Consider the following 22,386-nt stretch of genomic DNA (forward strand, 5'->3'; position numbering starts at 1 on the left):
ACTGTACTGTATGCCTTATTCAGCCTGTAAAATATCTAACTGCTCAGAAAAAAAATGTTTTTTTCTCAGAAGAAAAAATGTTTTCCACTTGGTAAGTAAACCATTATCCCATTACATTTCTCAGGCTTCTCAATCTGCTTCTGTTACCATTTTTATAATGAGATCCTTCGAATTTCTTTATTGAACAATACCTGTATTTAAACCTGCATTGAAAAGAAAATCACTTTTTCTTCTTTCTTAACATCTACATTATATTTCAATGCTTTAATCTAGTTGTAAACACCCTATCCCAATTTTCCTGTACTTGGAAATGCATCCCCTTGGAATTATCAACACCTACCCACCCCCATACACACATGTGCCACACCTCACATGTTCCAACTAATCATTAGCCAAAATTAAAATTAGTCATTAAACTATTCAATCTCATCCAACTATTCCTGCCAAGCTGAAATGAACAAGTTGTGTCTGCTTTTTCCTCTTTGGACTAACATGCAAGAAAAACACAGTTGCAATTCCTCCAATAATAATTACAATGCACTTCAGAGTAGGTTGCATGAAGCTATAAAGATATAAAAGAAATGAAATAAAAAGACAAGTAATAAAATTGACTGAGCTAATTGGCAGAACAGCTAATGGCAAAATTAATCAAGATTCAAAATTTATAGTTTGGCTTCGGTTCCAACTATCATCAGTAAATAATTAATGAGCTGGTTTCAAAATATGTACCTGAAGGCATTTGCTAGAAGTTTACTTATGTCAATTTAGAACAGCCATATACCTGAATTATGCGTTGCATGTGAAGTAATATCAAAGAATTTGATCAGAAGAATTTTTCTTTTTTTCTTTTTCTTTTTTTTTTTTTTTGAGTAGTCAAACTCATGCATAAATATATTTGTTATTAAGTTAATCTTTTTAGATGGGAATTTGAAAATTATAATTTTGGTCCTGAAATTTCTATGCTGAACTTTTTACTTTTCACATAGCTATTTTTTTAAATGTTCATGTTTTAATTCAAAAGTCAATGCTTATGGAAAGATCTAAGTTAAAATAACTTAGTCCATGCAACAGAATCAATGGAAAATATGAAAAAAAAAAGAAAGTGTGTTTGTCTGAAAAACAATTTCAGAAATCAAAAAGATACGAACGTTGCAAAGCTAATGGTTTACATGAAAGAGATATTCACAGGTCAAAATAAGTTGCAATATTTAGTATGAGAGTGCTCAATAGTTAGTAAGAAACATAGTTTGATGTGCAGTATCATTCTGGCACTGAAAGGGCAGGAAGTTTATATATATTCTCAGAAATTTTGCAGACACCTACAATAGAATCAATAATTTCTGCTTCTGATCATAAAATGGGGAAACAGTTGGGATCACTGGGTGATTAGGAGAGATGTAAAGAGTCATCTGTCCATAGAGACAACAAAGAAATTTATGCTACATAAAAGTAATATGAAAAGCCGTGTGATGTGCAAGTTGTAAAAATTGTATAATACAGAAGGGAAAAATAGGCAACTAAATCATAAAAACTGCTTACTACATACAAGAGATGTAACGACAATTTTGAAAGTGAATATTAATATATTTTGACTTTGTCATAAACCGAAATTTGAAAAGGGAGACAGTAAATTGAATATATCGTGATTTATAACCAGTATTATATTTTATCGTGACTTAATCAATTAAAATTTAAATTTTAAACCAGCAGATTTCGAACACAAAACAAGAGCATATTCAATTAAACAGAATGAGTGTTACATTATAAGGCACAAAAAGAAAATGATTCTCCCCAGACACAACAGAATATGCTTCAACACACAAACTCATATGAAGAATCTTGCAAACCAAATCCAAAAACGAAATAGAATAAAATAGAATTATTTGGAATTTTAAAAATATATTTATCACTAGATTAAAGTAATATATATATATATAAATGCATATTTGCTCTGAAGTGTGTAAGTTGTAAATGGAAGGTTATTGAGTATAGAAGCTTAATGAGACGTGAAGAGTGAAATTATTTGCATATGAGAGTATGTTGTTCGTGCTGTGAGTAGGTCCTTGATATACAGAAAGAAGAGTGTGACAGATACTGCTGGACTTTGGTGTACACCAGAGTTGATAAAATGTAGGCCAAAAAGAACTATGTCAGCACATACAGCAGTGGTGTGGTTTGAGAAGAAGTTCCCTATCCAAGAAATGAGGACAGATGTCGACCAGAGATGGGAAACTAAGCTCAATAAAAATACAAAAATAATGATGAAATGAAAGATACAGCAGGATGTACAGAAATAAATCCTGGTGATCAAAAGTACAGTGGAGAGTACAGTAGAAAGTACAGCAGTAAAACAATGTCACTAAAAATACAGTAGAATGTACATAAGAAAGTGTAGTGATGCTATTTTTGGAAGTTTTCAGCGTGCATGCGCAGAGTTGGATTACTTCTGGTAGGCCGCCGGAAGTTCCCTCATGTGCATGCACAGAGAACTGCAAACTGAAAGCATTCCCGCTAAATCTCTCTTTTTGAATCAGCAACCCTACCGAGTGGATGTGACCAACCTTCTCTCAGGGAAAGCCCTACATATAGAGAAGCTCTCTTCTCAGTGGGAACGGAGACGGTAATTTTGGTTCACACAAGTGAACATTTGTGAACAGTCTTGTGGACTTGGCTACCGGTTCGCCCTTAAAGAAAATATATGTGTATATATTTTTTATTTGCGAAACCCGGAAAAATAAAGTATTATTTATTGCTATTGAAGACAGTAGGATTTTTGTTCTCCCTTCGACAATTGTGTGACAAGATAAGTCAGACACCCCTCAAGTGTTCCTGGGACCTTCATCTTGTTACAAAAGTATAAGGTTAAACATACAGTAAAAAGTACATTACACTGAACTGTAAAATATACAGGGTGAGTCAAAAGTCATGCACAAAGTAAGTTCAATATGCTCTGTAACTGTTAAAGACTGCAGTAACTTTCACATGACAGAGGACATGACCATATATTAAAAAGAAACTTAAATTCTGTTATGCCCTAACATAATTCTTTCTAATGTTGGCACAAGGTCTGAAATTTTGAGGGAAATGGGGAAAGTTGATTACATTGATTGCTGTCCTTGATTGGTACTCTATTTTACTGACCCTGAAAGGATGAAAGGCAAAGTTGACCTCAGCAGGATTTGAGCTGAGAAAGTAAAGAGGCAGAAGAAACAATGCAAAGCATTTTTTTCAATGTACTAAGACTCTGCAAGCTGGCCACCTTATAACTCTCTAATATAATACACAGACAAAAGAAGTGGACAATAAAACTAGCCAACTAGAAGTGCACGACACCCATTATGAGCTATGCTAATTCTGTTTCAGCCTTACAAAATGAAATTACGGCTCTCACCCTACAATCACAAAGTGTCTGTTGCAGTATCAGTTAAGAGGCTACAAACAGCATGTCTACTTGATACTTGAACAGTAAATGGAAAATATCAAGACTTTTCCTGCAATGAATTCTTCTCACCAGTTCCCAAATACACCAATCTGACCATACGACAGGCACCCATGCCAACCCCCTTTGCTTGCGAAGACATGTTGGGGCAAGCGAAATCGAAATCGAATTGAACCAGCCAGGATCCCTGGTCTGGTGGTACATAAAAAGCACTATCCGACTCGTGGCCGATGCCAGCACCGCCTCGTCTGGCTTCCGTGCCGGTGGCACATAAAATACACCAATCCGACCGTGGCCATTGCCAGCCTCGCCTGGCACCTGTGCAGGTGGCACGTAAAAAGCACCCACTACACTCACGGAGTGGTTGGCGTTAGGAAGGGCATCCAGCTGTAGAAACACTGCCAGATAAGACTGGAGCCTGGTGCAGCCTTCTGGCTTCCCAGATCCCCGGTCAAACCGTCCAACCCATGCTAGCATGGAGAACGGACGTTAAACGATGATGATGATGATGATGAGTTCCCACTGCAAATCTAGGGTGATGTAGTGCTAGGTTACTTCCAAGCATTTGATTAGCTAACTGTACATCATTGATCATCTTCAGCAGAGCTGATTAAGGCTGATATCAAATATGTAGTTATTGCAACCAAATTTATCTACAGGGAACAAATTCACCTAATGCAAAAATTTCAAAGATATTTTGCTGGTATAAAACTTCTGATTTTTTTCTTTCTTTTTTTTTTTTTTAACTCTGTGTAATTTTTCAGAGTACCATAACCCAAAATTAACAATTCACAAATCAAAGATTTTTTTTTCTATCCTTACTATCTCCTGAAACTTCTGCAGGAAATTTTGTCATCTTTTTATATATATATATATATATATATTTTTTTTTTTTTGCTTTTTCATTTAACTAATTACATCAATGATATTTAGCATTTACTTTTTCTAAATAAATAAATACTTTGACTACAAGCATTTTCTACAATGACATTTAATCAACTTCAGATTGGTTACATCTAATGCTTTGTTGACATAAAATGTCAATAAACTACATGTTTTAAATATTGCAATACACAATATTCTCATGCTATTGCCAAGTAGAACTTCTCTGGTTCAATATTCCAAAATTTTAATAATAATAAACTTGTAAAGCAACATTACATAAGTGGTATCTCTACACTTCGCAAAAATTAAGATTCAGCAACATTAAATCTCAAAATTCTATAACTTTTTATAACAATAAATATATTATTAATTAGTTTAAAGATATTAGAATACCTTCCAATTACTTTCAGAATGTCTAGCCAGACTGAAACCTATAGACATTAAATCAAACATTTCTGATCCAATGATTTTACTGACATCATGAGTTAATTTTATCTTAGTTAGCTACAATTTCTTATCATTATGTTGTCTTCAATAGAATGCTATAATGAAAGATTTTGCTGGTTTTTCTATATTTTGACTACAGACACCAGTAGACACCATCATCAGTATCGTCATCCCCACCATCAATCATCATCATCATTGTCATCATCATCATCATTTTAACCTCTATTTTCCCATGCTAGCATGGGTGAGACAGATTTCACTGAGGCAGATTTTTCTATGGCTCGATGGTGGTGAGCTAGCAGAATCATTAGCATGCCAGGCAAAATGCTTAGCGGTATTTTGTCCGCCACTACGCTATGAGTTCAAATTCCGCTGAGGTCAACTTTGCCTTTCATCCTTTTGGAATTGATAAAAGTGAAACACTGGGGTTGACGTAATTGACTAGTCCACTCCCCCAAAATGGCTACCCTTGTGACAAAATTTGAAACTATAATTATCATTCATATACACACAACAGATTAGACTGTTGGAAAAGAAACTTCTTAACATCAGGCAACAACAATGAACCTTAGATGCCAAGAACCCTCCTAAGTAACCTAGCTGTCTCTAATAGCACTGTTTTCTTGACCTAAACTAAACTGAGTTTCATGCCTATTTTCTCTATCCATCTGTTCAAATCTTTAGGGATAGTTCTTAATACACCTACAACTACTGGAATACATTTTACCTGCACTTTCCATAGCCTCTGTAATTCAATGGCTAGGTCCTGGTACTTTCCTTTTTTGTTTTCTATACCTCTCATATTGATGTTTTCATCCTTTAGGACTGTAAAGTCAATTATCTGATACTTTCTATTCTCTTTAACTACTACTTCTAAATCAAGCCTTCTAGCTTCTATTAATCTGTCAGTGTGAATGTTTAAGTCCAACAACATTCTTGTACTTTACTAGGTTCATGTTCATACCATTTATCAGTATGGTCAAATCCTAGCTTTCTATATGATTCCCAGTGGATTACACTCCCTAGGTTGTCATGTCTTTTCTTGTATTCTTTCTGTGCCAGCATACTACATTCACTTACTATATGAGTAACATTTTCCTCTTTTGATTTGCATAACCTACATTGGGAATCTACTTGGTTTTTGTCTACCTTGACTTTTATCCAATTAGTCTTTAATGTTTGATCTTGTGCTGCTACTAATAAACATTCTGTCTCTCTTTTCAGCCTTTTTACATGTCACCAGTACAGGAGCCAGTCAGGTAGCACTGGCATTGACCACACATGTCCCATCTGGTGATATGTAAAAAGCACCATTCGAGCGTGACTGATGCCAGTGCTGCCTGAGTGGCCTCCATGCAGGTGCCACTAATAGTGGCATTTTGTCCATCTTTACACATTGAGTTCAAATTTTGCTAAGGTCAGCTTTGCCTTCCATCCTTTCATTGTTGATAAAATAAGTATCAGTTGAGCATTGCAGTCAAGGTAACTGACTTACATTTTCTCAACAAATTGCTGGCTTTGTGCCAAAATTTGAAAGCAATGTTTTTAAGTTAACTAGTTTGTCATTAAGTTTCTTCATTCTTCAAGAATCTAGATTTCATAACTTCAAAGATTACTGGAATAGAATGTTTGATCAAGAAACAGGGCAAAAAAAAAGAAAGAAAAAAAAAGAAAAAGAAAAAAAGGAACAATTATGCTTTCCTCTTAATCAAAGAAATAATTACAGAAACAAATCTCTCCAGTGTTTTACATCTTTGACTGTTAATTCATCATGATCACCATCACCACAATTTACTGTCTGTTTCCCATGCTGGCATGGGTTGTACAATTCAACAGGAGCTGATGAGCCACAAAATTGCAACATAAGGCCAACCACTTTACAGAATGCTCTGGGTGCTTTTTTTATGTGACACCGGCAGTAGTGAAATCACTGAGTAATTTGAAAGACAAGACTCCTCAACTGAAGCAGGTGTAGTATTAATGGAGATAGCTTTATGCCAGGTGATGAGAGGTTTAAAGTATGACAGAGGGACAGAAACAGGTACCTTGCTGTATAGGAGATACATGACTACCCCAGTTGAAAAAAGACACAAGATGGGGATAAAAATGTGTCTGGTCACAGATGAATGACTGAAATGAGTAAAAGAATATTTCGTGTATTGAAGAAGTATAAACAATTGTGTGCACATGAATTTAGCAACAAAATCTTATGTGAACCCAAAGAGCCATATGAACTCTGGTTAAGAACCCCAAGGTTAGACAATAGAAACCAAAACATGATTCAAAAATGCCCTTAGTCCCACAGATATATGATACTGCTGCTCCCTATGTCTTCTATGCTGATGCATGTCACTTCTTCCTTCCTGAGTTTATATTATCCTTCTCACATCCCTCCCCATCATCGTTTAACATCTGCTTTCCATGCTGGCATGAGTTGGTCGGTTTGACTGAGGACTGGCAAGCTAGGAGGTTGCACTCTGCTCCAATCTGATCTGGAAAAATTTCTACAGCTGGATGCCCTTTCTAACGCCAGCCATGCTGAGAATGTAGTGGGTGCTTTGTACATGCCACCTGCATGGAGGCCACTGAGGAAGCACTGGCATCAGTCACGCTCGAATGGTGCTTTTTACATGTCACCAGTAAAGGAGCCAGTCAGGCAGCACTGGCATTGACCACACATGAATGGTGCTTTTTACATGCCACCAGTACTGCCATCAGCCACGCTCAAATGGTGCTTTTTATATGCCACTGGGACGGTGCTAATATTTACCATTAACCACATCTCCACCTTTCTTCACTCACTATATCCATGGCTAACCCAATTTCTACCCATCCAAAATTTTCCTCCTACACTCTTATGAACTTACCAGCACTTGTCTTTCTTTTTGATCTTCAGTCCATATTCTCCCTTATACTCACCTTTTTGTACCTTGAGTGTATGCTCTGGCACCCTGTTACCACAGTCTTTATCTCCCTTGCAGCTACCCTCATTTACCCTTGAATAACACAAGGAATGCATGTGTCTCCTCTCTAGGAAAACACCTGTGCTTGTCCCTTTCTTATATTTTAGGTTTCCACATCACATGTAAAGCCATCTCTCCATCTTTCAAACACATTCCCACTCTGACGTGAAGGATTTTGCCTCTTCATTTTTTTTCTCTTTGTCTTGCAACTTACTTGGCAACCTTGTTAGTGCCAGTGTCATGAAAAAAAACAAAACAACCAATGCTCATTTTAAAATGGCTGGCATTAGGAAGGGGATCCAGCAGCAGCAGAAATTATGCCATAGCTGAAGCTGGAACCTGACACAGCTCTGTAGCTCATCAGGCTCTGTCAAAACCATCCAACCCATGCCAGCATGGAAAATGGATATTAAATTATGATGATGATGAGGAGGAGGAGGATGAATACAATGAAGGTGACAACAACTTTGATGATGATAACTACAGTGGCTAATTCTTTGTTAATAGTTATTAATGAATTTTTTTTCTTTTTGATTTACTTTGAATTAATTGATCAGTCATTAACCATAATTAATCAGTAAGGTCCTTTAAATCGGTAAGATTCTTTAAATCTCTAGAAAAACAGAATGTTGTTTTAATGACAAACAGGGCCAAAATGAAAATGGTGCTTTCCTTTTAATCAAACAATTAAGCACAGAAATAAATCTCTCAATCCTTCAACGTCTTTAACTGTCACCAATTCCTCTTATTGTATTGGCATGCTTCACACCTCTTTATCAATACAAAACTATTATTCTACTCTCAATTACCTCGAAAATATTTTTTGATAAATTAACGACCTTTACTTTCTCAATAAATTTGTTTACTACAATGACTGCCAAATTGATATTTTCTTTTTTTTTTTCTTTTTTCAGTAATGCCAATTGGTGACTTTTTTCTTTCAACAATTTAAATAAAAGTGTCTGATATTTGGGGTAAATAATGTGTTCGCTCTATGAAAAATAGCTTTCTATATTCTTTACTTATCAATCTATAGACTCTCTTTTATTTTCAGCCAACATATGAAAGAGACAGCCAGTCAGTATTTTGGTTTCAGATATGTTTTGTCAGTTACTCATAATTAACACAATGGCTTGAAAGACATTATTTTATGACTATCTGTTTCTTTTCTTCTCATATTTTACGAGCCTCAATGCAACATCTTAATGTCATTCATTCTTTTTTAACAAAACAATTCTTTATATCTATAATAAACATATGATTGAACATACGCTCACTGTTTGAAATTCAACTGTTCTTTAGAACGACAACTAGTTAGAACATAACAATGTAATGGAAATATTATTTTTAGTTTAAAGAATCTTACACTACGCTCTTAAATAATAAATAAGCTAAAACTCGTCATCAAGTGTCTGTAATTCAAAATAAAATAGCACTACTTCTAAAACTTGATCTATTTTTTTTTACTTTTTATTGCCACTGTATGTAATAAATCCTTTATATTTATTTTAAGAAGTAATAAATGGAAAACAAGAACCTAAACCTTACATATCCACACCGAAAAGTAGAGTCACAGAGACAAAGAATATTCCAGGTATGAACATGTTTGTTGTGAAAAATCAAAGTCAAGACTATATATAGACAGTACTTTCAAACTGAATTCGAGTCACATCGCTACAATTATTAAGATTTACATTATTCTAATGGAAGTTTCTACATACCAATAAAGATGATAGACTGCAGTAAACCTGGTGTAGAAAGAGCATGTCCTTGAAGAGATTGTGAATAGCAATGAAAGGACTTTGATAAACTTAGATGATTGATTGATTGACCAAATAATTGATCAAACAAATGATTAGTCAAATTGGTTAACTGCTTAACTAATTTACTAATAATAGTAATAAAAGAAGTGAAATAAAACCAATGCACGTGTTTATTACTGGCATGATGACTCTTCCAAGATACAACAAAATCTGTTTCAATCACAAGTTCACATCAAGATTCTTGCAAACCAAATACAAAAAATGTAACATAAAGAGGATACTATGTGGAAAATATATCAAACAAAATATATCAAAGAGTGCAAACTCTTTCACATCACTTTAGAAAATCTGTTTCTTCATCAATTGAAAAATATCAATCAAATTAACACTTTGTGATTACTGAGTGATTAAAGTATAGGTTTTTCAACCCAATAAAAGCTCCTTCACAGGGTCATTCTACCTACTAAAACTATGTTGCTTTTAAATCACACCTTATACTTTTAATACTAGCAGTACCAATCTGCTACAAGCCACTCTTGGTAGTTTCATGACACAAGACCTATTGTTTTAATGTGTTTGTGTCTAAAATAAAACCTTTCATCTATATTTTTTTGCATAAGACTCTTTTAAGTTATGTTCTTTTAAATTTAATGATAAAAAAACTGAGGTGTATTATTTACAAAATACTTCCAAACATTACATTATCTGCTAAATTAAGTGAAATGCATAAGCAGTATATTTTAACCCTTTCATTACCAACCCGGCTGAAACCGGCTCTGGCTCTGTAATACAAATGTCTAGTTTTCATAAGTTTTGAATTAAAATCTTCCACCAAACCTTTGTCACAATTAATGTTCCTAACACTAGCTTAATGATAACTAAGTTATTTTACTAAATCCTTTGTTATATTTAAAGTAATTGAAAGAAACACAGAGCATCTCAAAATAAATACAGTAACGAAAGGGTTAATTATGAATGGGTTAAACATAGATGAAATGGTCATTCACTGGAATGTTTTCAATCAAAGGTCTGCTGAAACAGTGCAGACCTGATCTCAGACTAAATAATAACAACAGCAGTAGTAGGTTTTCTTTATTCAGAATCATCTGAAATTTTAGCTAGAAGGATAAAAGTTTGGCCTGCTACGTATCTGTCAGTCAACTGTACTACAGATATCTCCTTCAAAGTAGTTCGGTGGTTAGAATTAAAAGAAGGTGTTGTGTAGCAGAAGAGCAGATCTAATGTGTTGCACAAATGCCTAATTGAAAATCAGAATGTAAAATTATCTTTTCTAATTTTTGGTTTCTGAAACCAGCATTTACTTGTTATCAAGAAGGTATTTCATCCCACTAGTTTTTGTCTGTTCAAACCACTGAGCTGCGGGACTTATTGCTTATATAGAGCATAAACAAATATCACTGCTACCCAAGTGATATCAATGCAAACACAAGTATAGACAAACACACGGATACATATATGCACATTCAAGAACATGTGCACATGCACACCTATACACATGCATGCACACACACACACAAATATACACACAAATATACATACACACATGCACACACATATGCACACACACATGCACACCTGCACATGTACACACACATATACATATGCATGACAGGTTTCCAAACAGTTTCTGTAAACCAAATTTCACACAAGAAGTATTATAGTAAAAGACATGCAAGGTGTCACACAATGAAATCAAACATGAAATCACATGGTTGCAAAATGAACTTCCTAAGTACAAGCCATACCTGCACCTTTATGATTATACATATATGCGAAAAATCATTTTTGGAAAATGCCATTCCTTTTAAAGTATGGAACCCATCCACCCGTCTTGGCAAGTTTTTAAGTCCTTTCAGATGCCAACCCACCTAGGGCCACACCTCATTCTGATTCAAACTCCTTGCTTTAAAGTGTTCTAAATTAAAACCTTCCATCAAAGTTTCGTGTCAATATTTGTCCCAATCACCAGCTTAATAATGACAAATTCGTTTTACTAAATTCTTTGTTATTTTCAAAATTAGCGAAACTAAGACAGTGTATTTTAAGAGAAATATAGAAACAAAAGAAATGTAGCATAGCAAAGATAGCTGAATCACATCCCTTTGCTGGCAAACACCACCAGGTAGCAAAGATAGCTTTGCCAGAAAATGCCAACAGGTGGCATGGCAGTTGACTCCTATATATTCCGAGGTCTTTGAGTGCTCGCTCTCTCTTGCCATTTTGGACACCATGGAACATGAATCTCTCTTCTGCCCAAGACCACAGACTACATGCGGTTACCATCATTCTAGCAAGGTCTGCCAAAGCTGACTTCTTAATCTCTGCTGTTACAATGACGCCTGCTTAATAGATTTCAGATCACCGTCATTCTCCAGCTTTATCATCGCAACTTGTTCAGCAGCTAATTCTATTGTCACAGCCTATGAGGAAATTAATTGTTGTGTTACCAACTTTGCTGGCACCTGCTACAATTTGTTATAGTAAGTCCTAGCTGTGAACTAAATATATTTTCTGACTAAACCTCACACATGACACCACACACATGTTTCTGTTGCCTTCACAATTTTGTCTCACAGCTAATTATCTCTTACTTGTCATTCAAAAGGATCCAAGACATGTAGATATCTGATTTCTTGCATCATGTGAAAAGCTGTGTTTTGTACCATCTATTCTAATTAAATTTTATTTGTTATGTTAAACAATCTTTATCTTCTTATACACACCTGGCATGCTAAAGAGTTAACACACAACAAATATCATTCTACTGTCAAACTGTAGCTTCTTTTTGATATCATTTACTATCAATATAATAGTTTCTATCCTACAACTCAATGCAAATATCACCTAAACATACAAGAGACAATCAAAAAGCTCATCAGTTCAATGCCAAAAAGAGTTTCTGAATTAAAAACTGCAAAGGGAATGTCAACTAAATACTCAAGTATGTAGTCCTACCTATCAATTACATTTCAATTGTTCGCTTTGTGTATTAAATAAAAGATTTTGAAAATTGAAGGTGTATATTTACTTCCTGCATGTCTGTGTGCGTGTGTATGTATATATATATATGTGTGTGTGTGTGTGTGTATCTTTATATATATATATATATATATATATATATATACATACACACACATACATGATAGGCTTCTTTCAGTTTCCATCTACCAAATCCACTCACAAGGCTTTGGTCAGCCTGAAGTTATAGTAGAAGACACTTGCCCAAGATGTCATGCAGTGGGACTGAACCCAGAACCATGTTGTTGGGAAGCAAGCTTCTTACCACACAGCCACGCCTATATATTCTTTATATACTCCTCTCTGGACAGAATACCAGTCCATCGCAGGATTACTCATTTTTGTAAACTGAGTAGACTGGAGCAATGTGAAATGAAGTATTTTGCTCAAGAACACAATGCATAACCCAATCTAGGGATCGAAACCACAATCTTAAAATCATGAGCCCAACACCCTAACCACTAAGCCATGCACCTCCACTTTCTTCCTATACCCCATATTCAATAATTAATCCAACCCTTCTTCTGTAGAGCTGCATCAACCTGAAACAATCTTAGCATTGTTATTTTCTATCCAGAAGGCAGCAAGCTGACAGAATCCTTGGCATGCTGGACAAAAAGGTTAGCAGCATTTTGTCTTTATGTTCTGAGTTCAAATTTTACCAGGTTGACTTTGTCATTCGTCCCTTTAGGTCTGATAAAATAAACTAACAGTAGAGCACTGGGGGTGATGTAATTACCTATCCCACTCCTTGAAAATTCCAGGCTTTGTGCTTACAGTAAAAAATATTTTTACATAGGCACAGGAAGGGCTGTTTGATAAGAAGCTTACTTTCCAGCCACATGGTTCTGGTTTCAGTCCCACTATGTGGCACCTAGGGCAAGTGTCTTCTACAATAGCCTCAGGCTGACCAAAGCCTTGTGAGTGGATTTGATAAACAGAAACTGAAAGAAGCCCATCATATATAGGTATGTATGTATGTATGCATATATATATATATATATATATATATATATATATAGGTATCTACTCTTCGAACCCCCCTCTTCAATACGCTATTTCACCATGCATTACCCCTCTCTCGATATCCTACATTCTACTTGCCTAGAACCTGTCATCATTTCTCTGAACCACCCCTCCCCACTGGTGCTCCCCTCTATTTCTGCACCCTCCCCCCACACATAAAAAGCACCATCCGAACGTGGCCGATGCCAGACCCCTCTGGCACCTGTGCAGGTGGCACGTAAAAAGCACCCACTACACTCGCGGAGTGGTTGGCGTTAGGAAGGGCATCCAGCTGTAGAAACACTGCCAGACTAGACTGGAGCCTGGGGCAGTCCCGAGCTCCCCAGACCCCGGTCGAAACCGTCCAACCCGTGCTAGCGCGGAAAACGGACGTTAAACGATGATGATGATGATGATGATGATGATATATATATACATGCATCTGAGCGTTAAACTAATACATCTGTTTGTTGTCTACACCACCTGTCTTCGTCTTTTGTTTTTTGTGAAATCTCCTCCTATATATATATATTATATATATATATATATATTATATATATATATATCTGTGTGTGTGTGTGCATATATGTATTTGTTTGTGTGTCTGTGTTTGTCCTCCCACCTTTGCTCGACAAATGATTTTGGTATGTATACATACCCGTAACTTAGTGGTCCAGCAAAAAAGAGACCAATAGAATAAGTACTAGGCTTACAAAGAATAAGTCTTGGGGTCGATTTGTTCGACTAAAAGCGGTGCTCCAGTATGGGCACAGCCCAATGACTGAAACAAGTAAAAGAATAAAAGAAAATTCTATATCTGATGCACAACACAACAAATGACAGAAAACTCAAATGAAACAATTACTATCAGATATTTCATTATAAATATAAATATGATATGGTCACAAAGTTTTGACTAAATAACTAATGAAAATTAAAACACTATTAGACATTTCATGACAGACAGCCAAATGTAGAAGAAAAACTGAAGAACAAGCAGCTGAATAATTATGATGCTTTAAAAGTAGTTTATAAACTTACTACAGATAGAATTTATATTAGTCTCTTGTGTTTTCATGAACCATTCAGAAAGCTTATACAGAATCTTTCAATATGCAAGATACAGCAATAAAATTGCCCTCAATTCACATTCTTAGTCATGCTCATCTGTCAGAATGACAAGGACAATCTAGTTGTCCTCAAGGATGACTGATGACTTGTGCGCTGACTTTGTTTAAAGGGGAAAAGAGCTGTGCACTATCAATCTCACTCTTTTGTCTGTAGCCATCTACAATCCAGTGAGAAAACCAGGTAAAGATGACAGGGGATGGAGGCAGATGCAGTGGATGACAAAGATGTCTTACTTGCCTCCTCCTATTCTCTGTAGTCTGCTGTAGTCATTAAAAATTTTTTTCTATAAGTTTATGTGAGGAGAAACACTTGGTAATTCAACATTGATTTTTTTTTTTAACATGTTACTCTTTTACTCTTTTACTTGTTTCAGTCATTTACTGTGGCCATGCTGGAGCACCACCTTTAGTCGAGCAAATCGATCCCAGGACTTATTCTTTGTAGGCCTAGTAATTATTCTATCAGTCTCTTTTGCCGAACCGCAAAGTTACGGGGACGTAAACACACCAGCATCGGTTGTCAAGCGATGTTCGGGGGGGGGGGGCAAACACAGACACACAAACACATACACACACATACATATATACATATATATACGACAGGCTTCTTTCAGTTTCCATCTACCAAATCCACTCACAAGACTTTGGTCGGCCTGAGGCTATAGTAGAAGACACTTGCCCAAGGTGCCCACGCAGTGGGACTGAACCCGGAACCATGTGGCTGGTAAGCAAGCTACTTACCACACAGCCACTCCTAGTGTGTAATTTAATCTAAAAACAAATTTAATCTGCAAAATCTTACACAGGTATTTTGAAAATTCACACAGGTCTCCCTTGCTGCAGTCATCTTTCCATCCATTGAACCATGAAGGTGAGGAAAGTGAGCAATCATGGCTGGGACTCTTGCAATCATAGGTTCACTCAACCATATCCAGGATTTAAACAACAAAAATAATCAGAGGGCATTGTTTTCTTGATATCTGGTATTTGAAACCCTCACTAATTAAAGCTACTGGCAACAGAAATCAAGAATATGTTTCAGAAAATGAATATTATAACAAAATCCTCGTGAAGGAATAGCAGGGAAGTGGTGGAGGGGAGATGATAAAATTGTGTTTTTTTTTTTTTTTTTTTTTTTATTAATTTCATGAAACTTCTATAGAAATACAAACAACTCACACACACATGCACACAAAATCATAAAAATAAACACACACATACATACGCACACACATGCCCACACACATGTGAGCACATGCACATATACACATACATGCGGCCATACATGCACACACACATACACACACACTCACACACACACACACACACACACACACACACATACACATGCATACACACCAAACTCAACATAACCATGAAACTTTTAAACAAGAGAACTGAACACAATTCTCCAGACAAAGAAACTAGTTCCTAAACAGTCAATAGTTCTTATTCCTTCTTTCTTTTCTTGATTTATTATAGGTTTTACACACACACATATATATATATATGCGTGCGTGTGTGTGTGTGTGTGTGTGTGTGTGTGTGTGTGTGTGTTTGTTTGTTTGGGGAGTGTGTTACTTTGGGGGATTTTTTTTTTCTACTTTTGCAGACATAACAATTGCTTCTAAAGCCAGTTGTAAATCAGAAAGTAATGCTGGAGAATACAGAGTTCATTGTCAGAGAAGCATTTTTATTATCCATTTGTCATATTCTTTATGTAATTTATTGAAATGTAATTTGGAATGCTTTTTATATATTTAGGTAGGCTTTAACAATATATACATAAGTATGCTTGTGTGTGTGTGTGTGCATGCATGTGTGTGTGTTTGTGTGTGCATGTGTGAAAGTATGTATGTGTGTGTGTGTATATATATATATATATACACACACATATTAATACTCATATATGTATACATATATTTATATATATATGGAAGATATATATGCATATATATAAATACACACACATTTATATGTACATATATCATACAAGTACATATGTGTATGTAAATATATATAAATATATATAATAAATATGTATATTTATATAGGTATATATAGATGTATTCACATATTAATATATATACATAATACATACATATATATGTAAATGTGTGCATTATACACACCTCCATAATATATATGTATGTGTGTACGAAAGAAAGAGTGTGTTTGTTTGTGTATATTCATATGTATCTGCTTGTTTCATTCATTTTCTCATTAGTTGTTCAGTTTTCCATACAAGCATGGATCTGGATGAAAATTATTAGCGGCAGGATTTTATGACCAGATGCTCTTCCTGATGCTAACATTTACCTGTTTACAAGTAAAGGATGATTTTCTTAATTTTTTTATTCCCATGGTCTTCAAAAGCAAAGAACAACTAGTGATGTTGTCAATATCTTCATAGCTTTGTTCGACCAGAGTTAAGTCCATAATTTCAATATATTGGCGGAGGAGTGGCTGTGTGGTAAGTAGCTTGCTTACCAACAACATGGTTCCGGTTTCCATCCCACTGTGTAGCACCTTGGGCAAGTGTCTTCTACTATAGCCTCAGGCCAACCAAAGCCTCGGGAGTGGATTTAGCAGATGGAAACTGAAAGAAGCCAGTCATATATATGTATGTGTGTGTGTGTATTTGTGTGTCTGCGTTTGTCCCGCCAACATCGCTTGACAACCGATGCTGGTATGTTTACGTCCCCGTAACTCAGTGGGAGAAAGCGATAGAATATGTACTAGGCTTACAAAGAATAAGTTCTGGGGTCAATTTTCTCAACTAAAGGTGGAGCTCCAGCATGGCAACAGTCAAATGACTGAAACAAGTAAAAGAGAGTAAAAGAAAAAGAGAGTATCCATGCACATTATATATACACATACACAACACACAAATACACACACACACACACACACACACACACACACACACGAATGTATATATAGTAATAATAGGGTTCCAAAGAATCAAACAGATCCCTTATATTGGTTCAGCTTGCTTTCTGGAGTAGAATTGATGTTTTGAACTATCATGAATTGTTCTGAACATTAGTCTGTTAGTTAATTTCTCAGCATGCTTGTACATATCAGTGTACATATATATTTATATGTATATTTTATATAGGCATGAATGCTGATGTAATACCTATTATGCAACTAACATGATTAAGAAACAGCTGTAAGCAAAAGGAATAAACATCAATTCTCCCAAATCACTTCTCTTACATGTTCAATTCATGTATATGTATATATGTTGTGGTTTCTAATTTTGGCACAACAGCAGTTTAAGTGAGAGGTGCTTAGTCAATTACCTCAACCCCTGTACTTGACTGGTGCTTCATTTTTTTTTTTTACTCAAATAAGATTGAAAGGCAAAGCTGATCACAACAAGATTTGAATTCAGATCTTGAAGAGCCAGAACTACTGTGAAGCACATTGCATTCAACATGCTAACTTTTCTGCCATCTCACCTTATACATACACACACATATATATACATATATATATATATATATATATATGCATGCATGCATATACATACATGCATCATGCATACATACATACATACATACATACATACATACATACATACATACATACATACCACATGTATAGGCTACATCATGTTTCTGTGGACGACATCATGCAAGTGACTGCCTCGATAACTGATGAGATGCCGGAGCAAGTTTCTGCCCTGACATCCGAAACTCAGAGTCTTATTATGGCAACCGAATAATTGTCACATATATTATGTATGGCTCAGTGGTTAGAGCGTCGAGCTTACGATCGTGAGGTTGTGAGCTCGAATCCCGGACCGGGCTGCGTGTTGTGTTCTTGAGCAAAACACTTTATTTCACGTTGCTCCTGTTCACTCACTGTAAAATGAGTTGCGACGTCACTGGTTCCAAGCTGTATCGACCTTTGTCTTCCCTTGGATAACCTGGTGGCGTGGAGAGGGGAGGCCGGTATGCATGGGCGACTGCTGGTCTTCCATAAACAACCTTGCCCGGACTTGTGTCTAGGAGGGTAACTTTCTAGGTGCAATCCCATGGTCATTCATGACCGAAGGGGGTCTTTACCTTTATAATATATATATGTATGTAATATATATATGTATTTATATATACACATGCATATATGGGTACAGGACATCATAAATGGTGCAAATAACATGAAATACATAAACAAACAAGGGAAATATGGGTGAAATAAGCAAGGTCAAACACAATAATACAGAACAAAACAGTGCACATCAATGAGTAATATGATACAATAAGTACAATACGTATAAATAAATATAAATAAATATAAATATAAATATAAACTATATCTTACAGCTGTTTCAGCGATGTAGATATGAGTATCTCATTATGCTCATATTAGCCAGGTGTGATTAGTTAATATGTGGTTATAAATGAGACACTTACATATATATTCCAGGCCTCTTCAGAGATTATAAAGTACAATCCAAATATGAATATAAGAGAAGGTACACCTATACAAGAATGAGTACATATACATAATATATAATATACACATACATATAAGTGTGTATATTATATATTATGTATATGTACTCATTCTTGTATAGGTTTACCTTCTCTTATATTCATATTTGGATTGTACTTTATAATCTCTGAAGAGGCCTTGGGATATATATGTAAGTGTCTCATTTATAACCACATATTAACTTATCACACCTGGCTAATATGAGCATAATGAGATCTCATATCTACATGGCTGAAACAGCTGTAAGATATAGTTTATATTTATATTTATTTATACATATTGTACTTATGTATCATATTACTCATTGATGTGCACTGTTTTGTTCTGTATTATTGTGTTTGACCTTGATGTTCATATGTAGTTGTTAATAATTATGTGAATGGGTATTATCTGGTAGTTGATTATTGATTAAGGTGTATTCCTCCTCCTCCATTTTCTTATTTTGTATATATATATATATATATATTGGTTTATTATTTCTTATATATATATATATATATATTTATATAGATATATATATATATTATATATATATATTACATACATATATATATATACATACATACATACATACATACATACATACAATATCATTAAATGATACATCCAAAAGAGATGCACACTCTAATGTATAGAGCAGTAGAGTATTTGGATAAAGATAGTTATGGCCACTCTATGGGAAACACCCAGGGTTTCACATCCATGAGGTGCTTAGCTTTACAGCATCTCATCAGACATAAATAAATCACTGGCCATTAGGGTCTGATGAGACACTGTAAAGCTAAGAGGGAAATTCTTATCGGGTGATTGTAGTCATCTACAATAAAAAAAAAAGCAACAAGCTCTTTACTAGAGACATACTAGTATAGTTTGTGTATTATTTCCTTTACAGTTTCATAAGATGTTCTAATATTCATATCTTTTGTGCTGTAAAAGAAACCAAGTGCTTTATAAGCCTGTTAAACCCCATAGACCAGCCATAGCTATCTTCATATAAATATATATATATATATATATTATATATATATATATATATATATATATATCTATATATATATACATATACATATATGGTTATTATTTACTCACAAGCTGACAACATATACAGCTGTTTTAACACTGGTTTCTTTTACAGCACAAAAGATATGAATATTAAAACATCTTATCAAACTGTAAAGGAAATAATACACAAAATATACTATGTTTCTAGAAAAGGACTTGTTGCTTTTTTTTTTATTATAGATAACTACAATCACCTGATAAGAATTTCTCTCTCTATCTATCTATCTATCTATATATATATATATATATATATATATATATATAAGGTATAAAAACACATACATACATACATACATACATACAAAGAGACAGACAGGTAAACAGATATAATTATATGAATGTAGACATAGCTCCAAGAAAGATGCTTTTGCAGAAACAACTGTAAGATACTTAAGGCAATTATGTATCTCCTGTTCTTTTGTCATTCGTGTTATATATATATATGCATGTATATATATATATATGTGTGTGTGTGTGTGTGTGTGTGTGTGTGTGTTAATAGTAATGGTAAGGCAGCAAAAGAATGAAAGATGCCTCGATATTATGTAAATAGAGGAATTTATCTGTAATATAATATGTAACAATTATTCACTTGCCATAATAAAACTCAGAGTTTCAGATGGCAGGGCAGAAACCTGCTCCAGCATCTCTTCAGTTATCGAGGCAATTAAAGTATGCTATGAAAATGACTTAAATAAAGGGGAATTACAATGTAATTGACCGTTATTAAGACAAGAGCTCTTAGAATGACTGTTAAATAAGGGAAAAACCGAAGGGGAGGAAGTAAAAAATAAAGGAGTGCATAGCAATTGCGTATGTGCACCCCTCCATCTGTACATGTGCCTATATGCATATGCTCACTCAGACTCATATGAAACACACACATGTACACCCACATATATGCCAAATAGATGCACATATATATATGCAACCACGCATGTATACTTATACAAATCCACACACACATATGCACACACACACGCATGCACATACCCATATGCATGCACACAGTTAAAAATGTGCACATGCTATATGCTCGCTTACATTTGCATGGAACACATGCATGTACACCCACACATACATGCAACCATACACATGTACATATACATGTATATATATACATACCTGCACACATGCACGATGTACACATATGTATGTCTGTGCACACACACACACATGCACGTACCCATATGCGCACAGTTATATTCAAATGTACATCTAAAATAAGTACATGCTATATATGCATATGCTCACTTCCTTTACTTTTTACTTCTTCCCCTTCAGTTTCTTTCCTGTATTCTAATAGCTCTTTTGTCTTAATAATGGTCAATTACATAGTAATTTCCCTTTGTTTAACGGTCATTTTCATAGCATATTTTAATTGCCTCGATAACTGACGAGATGCTGGAGCAGGCTTCAGCCCCAACATCCGAAACTCAGAGCTTTAGTATGGCAACCGAATAATTATCACATATTATATTACAGATATATGTATGTATGTATGTATGTATGTATGTATGTATGTATGTATGTATGTGTGTATGTATGCTTGTATGTGCATGTGTGTATATATATATATATATATATGCATAATATACTTACACACACAAACAAACACACACACATGCACACATACATACATAGATACACATACACACATATATACATGCATATATCAACTTTTACAAGGAAAAGTTTGACAGCTTTGGCTTGTTTAGCAGACTATCAGATGAAAGCAAGCAAACTAAATCTTTGAAATTACTGTCAAATTTTACCTTTCAAGAATTAATGAATATATAATCTACAAAAAAGTATTGTGTAATCCTTCAGTTTAATATTAAACTGTTCTTATATTTAACTTGATATAGCAACAAACATTGATCTTATAAATATATGGCAGGAGCTTAAAGCTGTCAGTGAAAAACTCTAACATCAAAAGAGAATAACTGAGAGAAGAGCAATAAACAAAAAATTTAACCAAAATCAGGCAGCAGTATATAGAGACAAGAGAGGAGGAGCAGTGAACAGCATATAGAAGCTCCTTCATGAGAAGAGATAGACTCCTAGAGGAAAATCTGGAGTGAAGAGGAGTTTAACCAAGATGCTCTGTGGCTGGGAGAAATCCGAAGAAGTTATTGCTCCTGCAT

General features: G+C 34.9%; 1 protein-coding gene and 1 long non-coding RNA gene across 7 annotated transcripts in view; both read right to left on the bottom strand.

Annotated features, from left to right (window-relative positions):
* Nucleotides 1-22,386, bottom strand: part of LOC115232355 (tubulin polyglutamylase ttll6-like) — a 497,092-nt gene that overhangs the window by 362,439 nt on the left and 112,267 nt on the right. The gene's annotated exons all lie outside the window — the stretch shown is intronic.
* Nucleotides 1,981-22,386, bottom strand: part of LOC118767890 — a 20,894-nt gene continuing 488 nt past the window's right edge. The window contains exons 2-3 of the long non-coding RNA XR_005003796.1: nt 16,962-16,967; nt 1,981-1,995 (exon numbers count right to left, since the gene is read on the bottom strand). This is a non-coding gene — a long non-coding RNA (uncharacterized LOC118767890). The remainder of the gene's footprint in view (nt 1,996-16,961; nt 16,968-22,386) is intronic.

Source organism: Octopus sinensis, linkage group LG2 (assembly GCF_006345805.1).
Source record: "Octopus sinensis linkage group LG2, ASM634580v1, whole genome shotgun sequence".
In the NCBI taxonomy this organism is placed as follows: Eukaryota; Metazoa; Mollusca; class Cephalopoda; order Octopoda; family Octopodidae; genus Octopus; species Octopus sinensis.